We start from the raw sequence: 13,819 nt of genomic DNA, 5'->3' as shown, positions 1-13,819 counted from the left end.
CAGAAAACCAAACACCGCATGTTCTCACTCATAGGTGGGAACTGAACAATGAGATCACTTGGACTCGGGAAGGGGAACATCACACACCGGGGCCTATCATGGGGAGTGGGGAGTGGGGAGGGATTGCTTTGGGAGTTATACCTGATGAAAATGACGAGTTGATGGGTGCTGACGAGTTGATGGGTGCAGCACGCCAACATGGCACAAGTATACATATGTAACAAACCTGCACATTATGCACATGTACCCTAGAACTTAAAGTATAATAATAATAATAAATAAATAAATTAAAAAAAAAAAAAAGACTTGAGCTGCAGAGTTCTTGTTATTTTGTGAGTTTTTGACCTCTGGAGGAGAATTCCAGAGCTGGTCTACCTATCTAACTAGGAGCCCATGTTCATAGTAAAATCAATTCTTCATGTAGTATAGAGTTGTGGGATTGGTAAAAGCATTGACTTTGGAATCGGACCGCCGGGATTCTATTACTTATTAGCTCTGTGAATTTAAGTGACTTACTTAACCTGTCTCTGACTCAGTTTTGCCATCTGTAAAGTGGGGGCTATTACAGTATTTATGTTGTATGGTTGTTGTTAAGATTAAATAATTTATATTTATTTTACAAAGTGTTTATAATAGTTCCTGACATATAGTACATGCTATATAAGTAATTTCTATTATTTTTATTTTTTTTGGAGATGGCACATGCTATACCTTTTCAAGTGCCAGCCCCTATAACCACTTCCTTCCTAGGCATCCTCCCATTTCCCCAGTAGCTATAGCTGTTTCTGCCTCCCTTCTAATCTGAGTTGCTAAAAATTGAGGGTGTCTTACTCGTAATCTGTGTTGGCTTATGACAATATTGGTTGCTTTTTCCCTCTATTTCCCATTGCAAAGGCTTAGTTCTCCACTAGTAGGAAATGGTCCTGTTGTCTCAATTATACTTGGGCTCTGCCCCAAGAAAATTTGATTGACCAGGTGCAATCAGGCAACAGGAGCAATGCTAGTGGGGGAGAGCTTGAGAAAGGTGGCTTTTGCTGGTTCATACCAGCAATGAACAGTCAATACAGTTCAGCTCCCCTGTGCTAAGTGGAGCTGCAAGTTTCAATGTGAGTCTGTGTGCTCACTCACTCTCCCCTGATCTCTCAGTGGGCTCCTTAGCTGGCAAGCTGGCATTACAAAAACAGGAATGCTAATGAAATGCCTTTCCAAGATGGGCTGCCAGGCAATTTAAACACCGAACTAGTTATTAAGGCTCTCTAATGGCATAAGAGAGTTGAGACTACAGTCTGAGTTGGCTAAGGCAGAGAATGTTGTCTGGTGTGGAAGACAGAATCCAGGCTGTACCAAGTAAGACATCAGTGACCTTAAGTAAAGTCCCTTCCTCTCTGTGGCCTTCCCCATGTGTTAAAGCAAAAAGCTCATTCATCCATTCAACACACATTTATTGAGCTTCTACTGTGTTCCAGGCACTGCTGGAGAGATGAACTCTCAGATGCATTATGTTGAAATCATTTTGTGAAATACATGACTGAAAGTTCAAATATGGTGAACCTGGGGACAGGAGCAGATGGACTGCAATATCTTAATCTGTGTAATCAACACGTGGCAGAAAGCGTGGTGCATAAGATGAGCTCTGAAAATATTTGATGTTCTTTTAAAAATTCTGCTTTTGACTTTCTTACTTTCTAAAATGTTTGTATACTATTTTATTGATGTAGTTTTTCATATTGATTATTTTCTTCCTTATATTTACTTTGGGTTTACTTTGCACTTCTTTTTCCAACCTTTGAAGGTGGAAACATGAACCACTCTTAGTCTTTTATTTTTATAAAGTTGTAAAATTTCCTCTAGCACTGCCTTAGCTGTGAATATTTTTTTATTTGCTGTATTTTTACTATGATTGTTTCAAATATTTTAATGTCCTTTGTGATTTCTTTTTCAACCTATGTGCTATTTGGAAGTGTGTTGTTTAATTTCTAAATATTTGCATATTTTATGTTTTTAGTTATTGAATTCTAATGTATTTCCTTTGTACTCAGAAATAGAGTTGGTAAGCACTGTGGTATTTCCTGCGAGCTCTCGAAGAGACTGGCTCTATATATGTACAACCTAGCTCTGGGCCAAGGATCCACTGACATTTCCCCATCCAGCATTCTGAGGACTCTTGTCTGAATAGTGCCCTTGTCTTTGTTAATCTGCGTTGCAAATTCCAGTTTGCATTCGCAGCCCTCAACTTTAATCTCTGCCACCCCAGCTCAGCAACACTGCCGTGCTTTCCTTGGGCTCCATCTCCTCGTGACATGCAGATCCCTGAAAATTCCCTACGGCAGAAAGTTGAGAAACATTGATCTCACCACACGTGTTTGCTTTTTTGCTAGCATTGCAGTCCTCCTCCAAAAAATGCTTCACCTATTTTGTTCTGTTTCATAGTTGTTTACCTTTGTGAAGGGAGGAAGAACAGTCTAGGTAACACCCATACTCTGTTGCAGCCAAACCCAAAATATTACTTTTTAATTTAATCTTATTTAAGTTGTTAATATTGACATAACCAGGTGGGTTCTGGAAGTTTAGGTTTTAAAATGCATATTTTTAAATTTCCTAAATGTGCTTATTTTATTTTTGCCAGGGCCATCTTTTAGGTTTTTAATGTAACTTTTCTTTGCCTATCTAATTGTGATTTATTTCTGTTTATACATTTTGAAGAAAAAATTATTAAATCATCTTTTTTTGCCATTTGTGAGCTTCCATCATTTCGAGCAACTAAGTTGTGCCTGCAATTGCTATATAAAACCTCTTTCTAACAATATCTGAACAGTGCTTTTTACTTGATTTTTTTTAAAGATAACATAAAGAACTAGTTACAAATGACTAATTTAATACATAAGGTCAACTGTGAATGACTTACTAATTGGTTTACTTAAGCACAATGTCATCATCTCACAGTGAAATGATATCCTGATAAATCTCTAACAGGTCGATGCCTCCCGTCTGTGCCCACTCAGGTGACAGTGAGTACTTTAGTAACATATTCTGGGTAATACTGCTCTCTTGTGCTTGATTAGATGTTCTTACTAATTTATGTCTGATTTTACACATTTTGCTGAATCTCTTCTGTGGTTCATGCTTGTCCATGCCAGGTGTGCCAAATAATTCTGTTTCAGATAAGTCACTACCTTGTATCTGTGTGGAAAGTGTAACTCCAGAGACTTCTCAAATTCTTCATTTGTAATTCCTTATAGAACACCAATTATGAACAGCTTTCATTTATTGCACTTTTACAAAAGCTATTTTTGTTTCTATTGCCTATTGCGTTCATCCATAAAAATGCTGAAATTTAAAGGACTTTTTTCCCTCATTCAAAGTATACTCTGTAAAAATTACTTTGCTTAAGCTCTTGTTATCTGAGAATGGCTTCTCTCTATAGCAAGGAGAGGGGATTAGGCTGCTAGGGTTTGGATGAAAAAATAATACAAGTTTATGTTATCTTTAAAAAAGCCTGTTTCACTTGGTCAAAGGTTATTGATGCTATACTTAATTCCTGTGTCATATTGTAAAATAATTCCTAGATGTAATCATCTTAGGTTTTGCCTTTACGTATTTAATACTCATTTAAGATGGCAAAAATGATTTAGTAACATTTATTTTGGTTATTTGAAAGCTTTTTTTTCTTACTCATTGATTCTTTCACGTATTTCTAATAGATAAGACTGCTAGTGCAGTGAATTCTTGTAGATGAGGTATTATTCTATCTTCTATTCACTTGTATTGATTCATCCAGCGGATAGAATTTAAAATCACAAGTGCTACGATTTTAGGGAAAATAATCATCCTCCATACTCTGGAGGTTACAAAATAAACAAATTTCCAGTGCTCAAGTTGCTCAAAACATAGATAAAGGTCAGGCAAAGTTACATGTAAAATTAAATGACAACTCAAATTTTTTAAATGGAAAAAATTAAGGAAGTTTTGTAAAAAATAAATGGTTGGGCAAATAATGTAGACAGTTCATAGAAGAGACTGAAGATGGGAGTGGCTAAAAAAGCTTTTTATAGAGATTGTGTTGTCAATTGTATAACCTTTGTATACTTATTATACAGAGAAAAAACCCTTGCTGCTTAGACCCTTTGATTGTGTTTCTGTGCAAAGGTTTAGAAGGCTCTTTGTTCTTTGAAATACAACAGGCCATGCTGTCAAAGTTACCATCATATCTCCATCCTATTTAATTCATAACATCTCATCCCTCTGCTCTCTTTGTTCCAATAGAGAGCCTTGAGCTTTCTAGAGCCCCAACTTTCCACTTTCATTGTTGCCTCCTCACTTGCAAGGCTATCCAAGGTTCCCTTGAGGCCAACAATGGGATCAGCTCCATATTCTAATTCCAAACAAGCTTGCAGGCCACCATGAACTTCTATGTCCAGGTCACAAGTGCTGGGATAGGCTCCAGCCACCCATGACCCTGAACTGAAATAATCGGGTAAATAATTATCTTGTTTTTGTTAATCTTTCTCATATATATCTATATATATATATATGTGTGTGTATATATATATATATGAAAGACTATATGTATATATGAGAAAGATTTTTCATATATATGGAAGATTATATATATAAAATAATTTTCATATATTTTATATATATATATAAAGTATATATGAGACAGAGAGAGTGAGAGAGTGCTTACATTTGTTTCAATGTTTATCATTAGAAGTGCTTTGGTTTTTGTTTAGAAGTTCGGTGATGTTTCTGTGACCAACAATATGCTGTAGGAACTTAACTTTGCTTGTATCAATGAACCTATTTTGTTATAAATCCTTTCACTTAAAGTCACAGTTTTCAAGAACCTGTGGATGACATTGAGGACTTGTTGTATTTTCAATTCATCCTCTTGTTTAATCCACATTATCGCTCCATGGAGTAGATACAGTAATTTTTATTAATATTTCACATATGAGAGTCAGATATTGAATAGGGGAAGGTATAACCCAAGACTTAGGACTTGGATTCTCAGGCTCTTTCACCCTCTACCTCATTTGGAGGTCTAAAAATTGGAAAACAAGACAAAGAGGATATAAAAGATATATCTTTTATACATCTTTTTTTTTTAACATCAAAAAAATTGTCAGAAACAAAACCTTCATTTTTCAATGTGAAGGAAGTTTGTGTGTGTGTGTGTGTGTGTGTGTGTGTGTTTGTTTTGTTTCCCCATGGTTTTGAGTTTCCCAACTTTCTTGCTTTCTCTCCTGGGCTAAAAATCCCATAAATTTCCTTCAACTGATTTCCAGCTCAATTATGCAAACTCAAGAGACTTGTGTAGCTTGAATGCATTTGAAGATAACCCTTAATTAGCGATGCTTGGGTGAAATCCTTAGGCACTGGTATCTCATTCGTTTTACTGGGGCTCTGGTATTTTACTTAAAGGATCAGAAGTGTGTAATAACAAGGTGAATTATGTGGTCATGACCTGAAACTCATGATAATCATCATAAAACTTTTGATTCTTTCCCCTCCCTTTGCCAAAGTCCTTGGAATAGGGGAATAACTTAGAATGTTAAACCACTGTGCCTCCAGATGTTTTTGACACAAATTCACTCCACAAATATTACCTATGCATGATCGTGAAGCAATGATACTTCTTTTCTTCTGTCTAGGATGTGGTTATAAGGCACTTTGTTCACTAACGTAGGACATGGATGATTGGAGGTGTCAGAAACAGGAATGGTACCTGCCCAAGGAAGGAGGGAAAGCTGGGGTGGACAGATGGCTGGTATACCTGGGATCTGATAGGGAAGGGCTAGACAGGTGACTGGTACAGCTGGGATCTGAGTTCAACAGAAAAGCACTGGAATCTACTCAGAGGAAATGATTGAAAAGCCTGTGGGTTAACAGCATCAGGGACAACTGTCCACAAATCATGAGGCCCCAGTTTCTGAGCTGAGTTGAAGGGCAGAGGAAAGGAAGTTAGGAAGGGCTAAAAAGAACAGGACAGTATTACAGGAGTTAGATGATTAAAACAAGAATTTAAAACAAGCTCAAGGAACATGTCAGAGGTTCAGTTAACTGGAGTGGAGAATGAGATCCTGGCAGAACCAGTAACAAATATTTCTTTATTCTGTATCTATGTATTAGACGAAACCTGCTCTTACCACATCACAGGTAAGAATAAGTTTATCCATCAGATTCACAAGGGCTTTTTGAGCACTTATCATGTTTGTAGTAGGTGATGGGAATTCAGTAGATGAAACAGAAAGGCATCCTGCTCTCAGGCAGTTTATATCCTAATGGAAGGCGAGAGATAATAAACATAACAAATAGTTGAAGTTAAATAGAGACGACATTTAGTATGTAAAAGGTAATGTGTAATGTGAAAAACGGGGGTAGGGTAAACAGTATTGAGAGTGCTAGGTGTTCAATCAAAATCAATGCAGACTTAGGTAAATGGAAACTTAAACAGCAGGGAGAACACTTCCATCTCAGAAATCTCAAGTGTCTCAAAATCAAACAGAAGGGGACATATCTTTTGGAGAGGGGGAGAGGTAAAACTGGCAGGGAAGTTTGTTGGGGCAAAAGGCAAGAGGGCAGTGTAAGAAGGTGGCAAAATCAGGTTGCTTCAGCAGAGAAATTGTTTTTCTTTGTGGTTGGCTGATTCTCGGAATGAGTGTTGAGGAGGATATTCTGCACCTGAGATGCTTAGTGCTTATGTAAACTTGAGGGCAAGTCAAAACGTAGGGGCCTGCAGGGAGGGGAGAAGTCTTGCTGAAGTTCGGTCAAGCCAAAGTTCATGGGTAATGGTGAGCCCTTGGTCACCAAGGAGACTGTTTATGTGCCATGTTCAGTAGAGTGGTCCAGGAAGAGCTCATCGAGAAGGTGACATAATAGCAGAGTTGAAGTAAGTGAGAGAGCAAAGACTGGAAAGCTGTGAGGAAGCAAAACATACTTATATCAAGGGAAAGGCATTCTAGGCAGAGGGAAAGGCTAGTGCAAGTACTGAGGTGAGAGTGCAGCTGTTGTGTTTAAAGAATAGGATGACGGACTGTATTTCCCAAAGACTTCCCTGATAATATCTTCTATTCCATGTACTCCTTTGCAATGTGATGTTGCCATGTTACCATGAGGAAGTGGAGTTTATTACTCCATGCCCTCAAATTCTGGCAGGTCTGGTAACTGCTTTAACCAGTAGAATATGGTAGAAGTGTTGATGGGCCAGTTCTAAGCATAGTCTTTAACTGGCTTGGTAACTTCTACTTCCTGCCTCCTATAACACTTGCTCTTGGGACTCTGACCCTCAGAACACTGAATGCCATAGTTGCTGTGCTATGAGAAGCCCAAGGCATGTGGAAAGGCCATGGCCAGAGGCATGTAGGTACTCTGGTCCACAATCCCAGCTCAGCTCTCAGCATCAACTGTCAGTCACTGGAGTGAGCAAGCTACTGTGGACGTCAGCCCATGGATCCTTCAGATGACTTGAGACTTAGCTGACACTGGACTGTAACCACACAAGAAGTCTTAAAGCACAAATGCTCAAGTTGAAGTCAGTCAATCCACAGACCCAATAGAGAACACAACAAATCATTTTAAGCCACTGAATTCTGGGGTGGCTTGTTATGGAACAATAGATGACTAAAATAAATGAAAAGAGGAACATGGTAGCTAGAGGAATGTGAGCAAGAGGGAAATTAGCAGGAGATGAAGTCAGAGAGGACTTGGGAAGTTCAATTGGATATTTTCTTGTAACAACATTGAGTTTTGCTTTGAGTGAAAGAGAGAACTGTTCTGGGGTTATGAAAGAGGAGTGACATGATCTGACTTCCATTCTAACAGGACCCCTCTGGCTGCCATGTGGGGAATAAACTGTGGATACTTTGGTAAAAATTCAGGTAAACAAGGTAAATAACACCTTGCTGGTATTTATGTTTCAGGTTGGACAGGTAGAGGGGTGGGAGGTGAGAAGGTGTTGCTGTCTGTAAATATTTTGTAAGTAGAGCACAACAGTATTTCCTCATGGATTGAGACATAAGAGAATGAGATTGCCAATAATGTTTGAGATACTAGAAAAGGATGTTTCCATTTTGAACTGAGATGGAGAATACTGTTGGAGGGCAGGCTCAAGGAGGCAGACCAGGGGTATATTCATTAGAAACAGTGTTGGCCATCTCAGTAGAAACATCAAGTAGGCAATAGGACACCATAGCTTTGGAGCTGGCAAAGGTGTCAAGGTTGAAGGTGTAAATACAGGAGTCAGCAACACGTGGGATTTTTAAAGTCATGAACTAATGAGATCCCCTAGGGAGTGAATGTAGTTAAGAGAAGAGAAGAAGACTGACTGACCCCTAACACATTGCAGAGAAAGCAACTGGGAGAAGACAAAAAGTTGGCAAATTAGACTGAGAAGGAACAGTCAGTGACACAGGAGAAAAACCAAGACAAGGAATATGCTGGAAATCTAGCAAAGGAAGCATTTTTAGTAGGAAGAAGTCATCAGCTGGATCAAAAGCATTTAGGTCAAGTAAGAAGAGAACTGAGAATTGACCCCTGTATTCAGCAATGTGTGGTCTTAGCAGAATCATCGAATTTCCTCTTTCGGTTTCTCCTCACGCACAACACAATATTTACTGAGCATTTACTACATGTCAAGTACTTCCCAGGCTTTGGGGATAGTAAACCAAATAAAATGTTCCCTCAAGGAGTTTACAACCATTCAATTGATTAAACCGTATTTACTGCACAATTACTACGTGTAAGACGCTGTACTAAATACTATGAGAGATATAAATGTGGTGTAAGATATGTGTTTAACCTAATTGGAAACTTCAGACAGAAACACACAGACTTGTAAATTGCAGTATAAACAAAGCCAACAAGAAATGTCAAAATGAAGTATAAAGTTTCAATAAATGGCAGCATACAAGACTAAATGCTCTGTGATGAAAGGATAAGTAATCTAAATTGCAAAAATGTAGAAAAGCTTCATGAAAAGGCACACAAATAAGAAAGTGCAGGGTTGGGGAGCCTATGACATAGACATTGGAGGTCAATAAATGAGCAACTTTGAGGATAACAGAAAATGAATATAAAAAGTAAGTGAAACAACATGGGTGAACCCGAAGGACATTTTGCTAAGTGAAATAAACCAGTCACAGAAGGAAAGATACAGTATGATTTGACTTACACGAATACCTAAAATAATCTCATAGAAGCAGAGAGTGGAAAGGTGGCTTCCAGGGGCTGGGAGGAGGATGAAATGGGGAGTTACTGTTCAATATATATGAAGTTTCAATTATGCAAGAAAAGTATGTTCTAGAGATTGGCTGTACAACATCATGCCTATGGTTAACGATACTGTACACTTACAAATTTGTTAAAAGGACAGGTCCTATGGTAAATGTTCTTACTGCCATAAATAACAACAAAAACTTAATAATTACGAATTTCTTAAAAAGTAAGTAGAGATACATCAAGAATGGATGGGGCCACTTGTATGACTTTGGAATTTGATCTTTTCTGTGCTATGGCAAGGGTGGAGTTTGGGGGATGAAGAGGTTTTAGACCTTTGGATGTATCATGGGGTTTCTATTTTAGGATAATTCAATCTAGTGGTGGAAGTTAAGATGGCGTGTGGATGGGGGTTGACAGGACTCAGAAATAATACCACTGACATGGGTTGCTACTTAGAATAATGTAGGTATTTTAAAGCCTTTTCAGTCTCATAGAGGCTTTCCCTCTCCACTGATGGGTGTGTGCTTGCACATTTAGGGTGGGGTATGTGTGTGTTTAAAAAACATCTCTTTCTTAATGCATTGATTTGTAGGTACTCAGTTTTTGCTGCCAGAAATGGAATGCATTCATTTCACACTCTAGCTGTCACTAATATTTAAGAATTTAACTGCAATGCTTGGGGTTTCCTTAGATTCTACAACAAAAAGAGCTTAATTTGTTTTAGTATTTACTTTTATCCTATTTTCTAGTGTCATAATTTTATTACTCATAAGCATTGATAAATCAGTGTCTTCTGTTATAATTTTCACCTCTCTCTCTCTCTCTTTCTCTCTCTCTCCTCTTTTAATGTAATGCTTTGAGCATGGTGCCTAGCACTTATCTCTCAAAAAATAATACTTCATTCTTATCTTCCCTATCTCTTTTTCAGTGTTTGGAAAAATTGTCCAGTAAATATGCCAAAGTAAGGTAGTTTTATTTTTAAGTAATTATTTACTTTTTGTATTGTTTTAAATCTCTTTTTCTTTTCCTATAACCTAGAACTCTCTCAACATTCTCTTTCATTTAAAAACATTTACAGAACACTTATTATATAGGTAACTGAAACATGAACAGGACCTACCCTCCATCCCACTGAAGGTCTCAATTTCCTAGGAAATTTGGACACTGGTTTAAATCATTGAAGATTGAATAAAATAACAAATGTTATATAAACACAAGTAAATTGCTGGGTTTCTTAGTTTTTTATTCCAAATTTTATTAACATATTTCTCAGTGTTTGATAAATTGTTTAAATTCAAATGCATAAATTTCACTATTTTTTTCCAAAGCACTCTTAATATTACTGCTATTTTATCAAAAAATTATTTTATCTTTTCCTTGTTTTATTTGTGATTTTGTGTTGTTGTCTTCCTTCTCTCTTCTAATGGCTTTAAATATTTATTTAGTATGTATTTTAGTTTGACGGTGAGTTTATTGTGTTAGCATTTCCTTAGTAATAGTAATAGCATAAATTAATATTCTTTTTGCTGAGTGATTACTCATTTAATACTACTACTTTGTATTGTGTGCTTGTTTTTTTCTTTGTAAACATATCTTTGTAGGCTACAATTTATTGTGTTTTATTTTGAAATTTAGAGGAGATCTTTTTTAATAGAAACCACTAGGATGTCCACAATAAATGGTTATTTCTGACACATGCTGGATTTTCCTTTTTATCTGACAAGTTTACTATTGCTATTCCTAGAGTTCTATTATGTTCTATTATGTATCTTATGTGTAATAGATGCTTTTAAACTCTTCCTCCTTTAAACTCATTTGAAAGATAACTGTAACTCATCTAATTTTCCTTATCCTTGAACATATTAACATTAATATGGGTTTTTAGGGTCAGTTGCAGTGGCTCATGCCTGTAATTCCAGCACTTTGGGAGGCTGAGGTGGGCAGATCACCTGAGGTCAGGAGCTCGAGACTAGCCTGGCCAATGTGGTGAAACCCTGTTTCTACTAAAAATACACACACACAAAAAAAATTAGCTGGGCATGGTGGTGGGTGCCTGTAGTCCCAGCTACTTGGGAGGCTGAAGCAGGAGAATTGCTTGAACCCAGGAGGCAGAAGTTGCAGTGAGGAGAGATTGTGCCACTGCACTCCAGCCTGGGTAACAGAGCAAGGCTCCATCTCAAAAAACAGAACAAAACAAAACAAAGCAACATGGGGTTTTAGGACTCTTCATATTTTCCCTCCTAAGTTTTTCTGTTTTAAAATTAGCAGAGTACTTCTACTCTTTGAGGAACAGGAATCTAGGCAGCCTCTTGGCCTGCCCTCTGTTAGCAGATGATGTCAATTTTAGCAAATCTGGCTACAGGTGTTCTTAGGTCCTTCCAACAACCTTAATGGACATGCCGGCTCCAGATCAATGGAAAATGGGGTTCGAAAATGGGGCTCAGTCAATGATAATTTAAACTGTTTTCCAGCTGTTCTATTTAACACCTAGAGGGCACGTTAATATCACTTCCATTCTGAGTTCCTTTTCAAGGTAAGTGTTATCTGCGGCTTTGAATTTCACATTAGCCATATACTTTCACCCATAGACACAGTCCACGTGAAGGAATTCTGGAGAGACAACTGCCTGGCAGCAAAACGGACTGTGCCCTAATTTTACAAAAACTTCTTAGAGGTTACAGAGGTGAGAAAAAAAAAAAACATATGTGTTGCTAGCATGAAGGTTGGTCTAAATGTGAAGTAGCCTTGACATCTGGCAATTTGCAAAGATTTTGTACATTACAGGTACCGTAGTTCAAGGCTGGTCATAGGACCAGTGGACCAAGAAACAGGGATATGGTTTGGGGCGGGGGGCAAGGTAGATGCTCTCTAAGAGCAGTCAACTGTTATCAATTTTTTGAAAAGATCAACATCTAAGAGTAAGGCCAGGACAGTACGTTTAAGAGTTAACCATGACTTTTCTCAAAAAACGTGACAAAAAAACAAGTCTGAGAAAGTACCTTTTTGTTCTCTTTGTGGTTTGGAGCTAAGAAGTGTAAATGGGTGGAGGTACGCTTGAGGTTTACATCTTCTTTTGTTTTTGCATAAAGATTTTAGTTCTTTATACTCTTGGGCACCTTTTGCTTACATACATCCAGCTCAGCTTTGCCCTGCATGGACAGCAAACCACAGCACATGAAAAGTGCCACCAAAAACAAAGTGAGGCTAATGTCACAGATATCACGAATTCCCCAAAACCTAAAAGGGATGCTTACATTTTCCTTGTCCTTTAGTCTAAAAGGTAGCTTTAGCCCAGAAGTTAATGGGACAAGTTATCTTGTCATGTCTATGAATAACAGAATAAAGTCCACAACAGAGTTTTGAAAAACTGTATAGATACAAAAAATAATAATAACCTCAGGACTATTTGTACAAAAGGGCAAACTACTGGTGTGTCAGCAGCTGTATTTCCTAATGTTACACTGTGCCTACAGTTCTAACTTGTAACTACTAAACAGGAAGGTATTTTTTCCTTTCTCTCAGTTCACTCACCTCCTGTAATTTATCTTACATTGATAGTGAGCAATTACAATCTCCGCAAAAATAAAATGATAGGCCCGTTAAATGTATGCTTTGTATAACCACAACAGAAGGAAGAATCCCTAGTTTCCCAAAGACCAAATATAATTTTATTCCAAGCTTCTCAAACTACCTGTGGGAAAAGGATAATTTTATTTTTTTTAATTTCTAATGCTGATTGTTTCATAAAATAGAATAAAAATCAATTACTACAAAAATTATTAAAAAGGCATAAAATGCAGCTCTTTTTTTATCATTAGATTCAACAGACCTGAAATTTCTTTGCCAAACATCTATAAAAGTTTCTAAAGACTTACTCTCAATTTCAGTACTCATCTTGTCAGAGATAAACATTTGCAGACCTGCATTGGCCTGTTGATGGCCTTGGAATATAACCTTTCTACAGTTAAATATTCTGAGTGAATATTGTGATTAATATTTTTTGAATGCACAATAATTGAAATCTATGTATGTATGTATGTATGTATGTATCTATCTATCTATCCATCCACCCACCTGTTTATCGTCTATCTATGATTTACCCATCCATCATCATCTATCTTTACTTTGTATATTATTGCTTCCTCAGTTTGAGGTCATATGCTTAAATGCTATGTTACTCTATTTTCTTTTCTAAATTTGTTTACTTGTGGCTACAAAAACATCTCTCACTAATGGATCCCAAACCAATTGCAAGAAAGCTGGGAAGAATGTGTGTGCTCTCTCTCTCTCTCTCTCTCTCTCTCTCTCTCTCTGTGTGTGTGTGTGTGTGTGTGTGTGTGATGGTTATTTCTATAACAATTTACTGCAAAGTGTTAAAAACTTGTGGGAGAGTAGTCCCTTGGCTCTGGTTAGTGAATGTTCTTTTTATGTTTTCTGACTGCAGATTTTTAAGTAAATAATAAAAGTCACATTAAGAAATGAATCTGTTTATATTTTAGGCTTCGTTTGCTTTATTTCTTAATATTAATCTTAAGGGTAATGTTTTGATGGCAGAAATGCTTTTGGATATTCTTTGGTTATACCTCAAGGTTTTCACAATGAA

General features: G+C 37.2%; 1 long non-coding RNA gene across 3 annotated transcripts in view; it reads right to left on the bottom strand.

Moving 5' to 3' along the window:
• LOC126961406 (uncharacterized) overlaps positions 1 to 13,819 on the bottom strand; it is a 52,792-nt gene that overhangs the window by 23,561 nt on the left and 15,412 nt on the right. The gene's annotated exons all lie outside the window — the stretch shown is intronic.

This window comes from Macaca thibetana, chromosome 8 (genome assembly GCF_024542745.1).
Source record: "Macaca thibetana thibetana isolate TM-01 chromosome 8, ASM2454274v1, whole genome shotgun sequence".
Taxonomy (NCBI): domain Eukaryota; kingdom Metazoa; phylum Chordata; class Mammalia; order Primates; family Cercopithecidae; genus Macaca; species Macaca thibetana.
The sequence above is the reverse complement of the archived record's forward strand: the minus strand, read 5'-3'. Positions and strand labels throughout refer to the sequence as shown.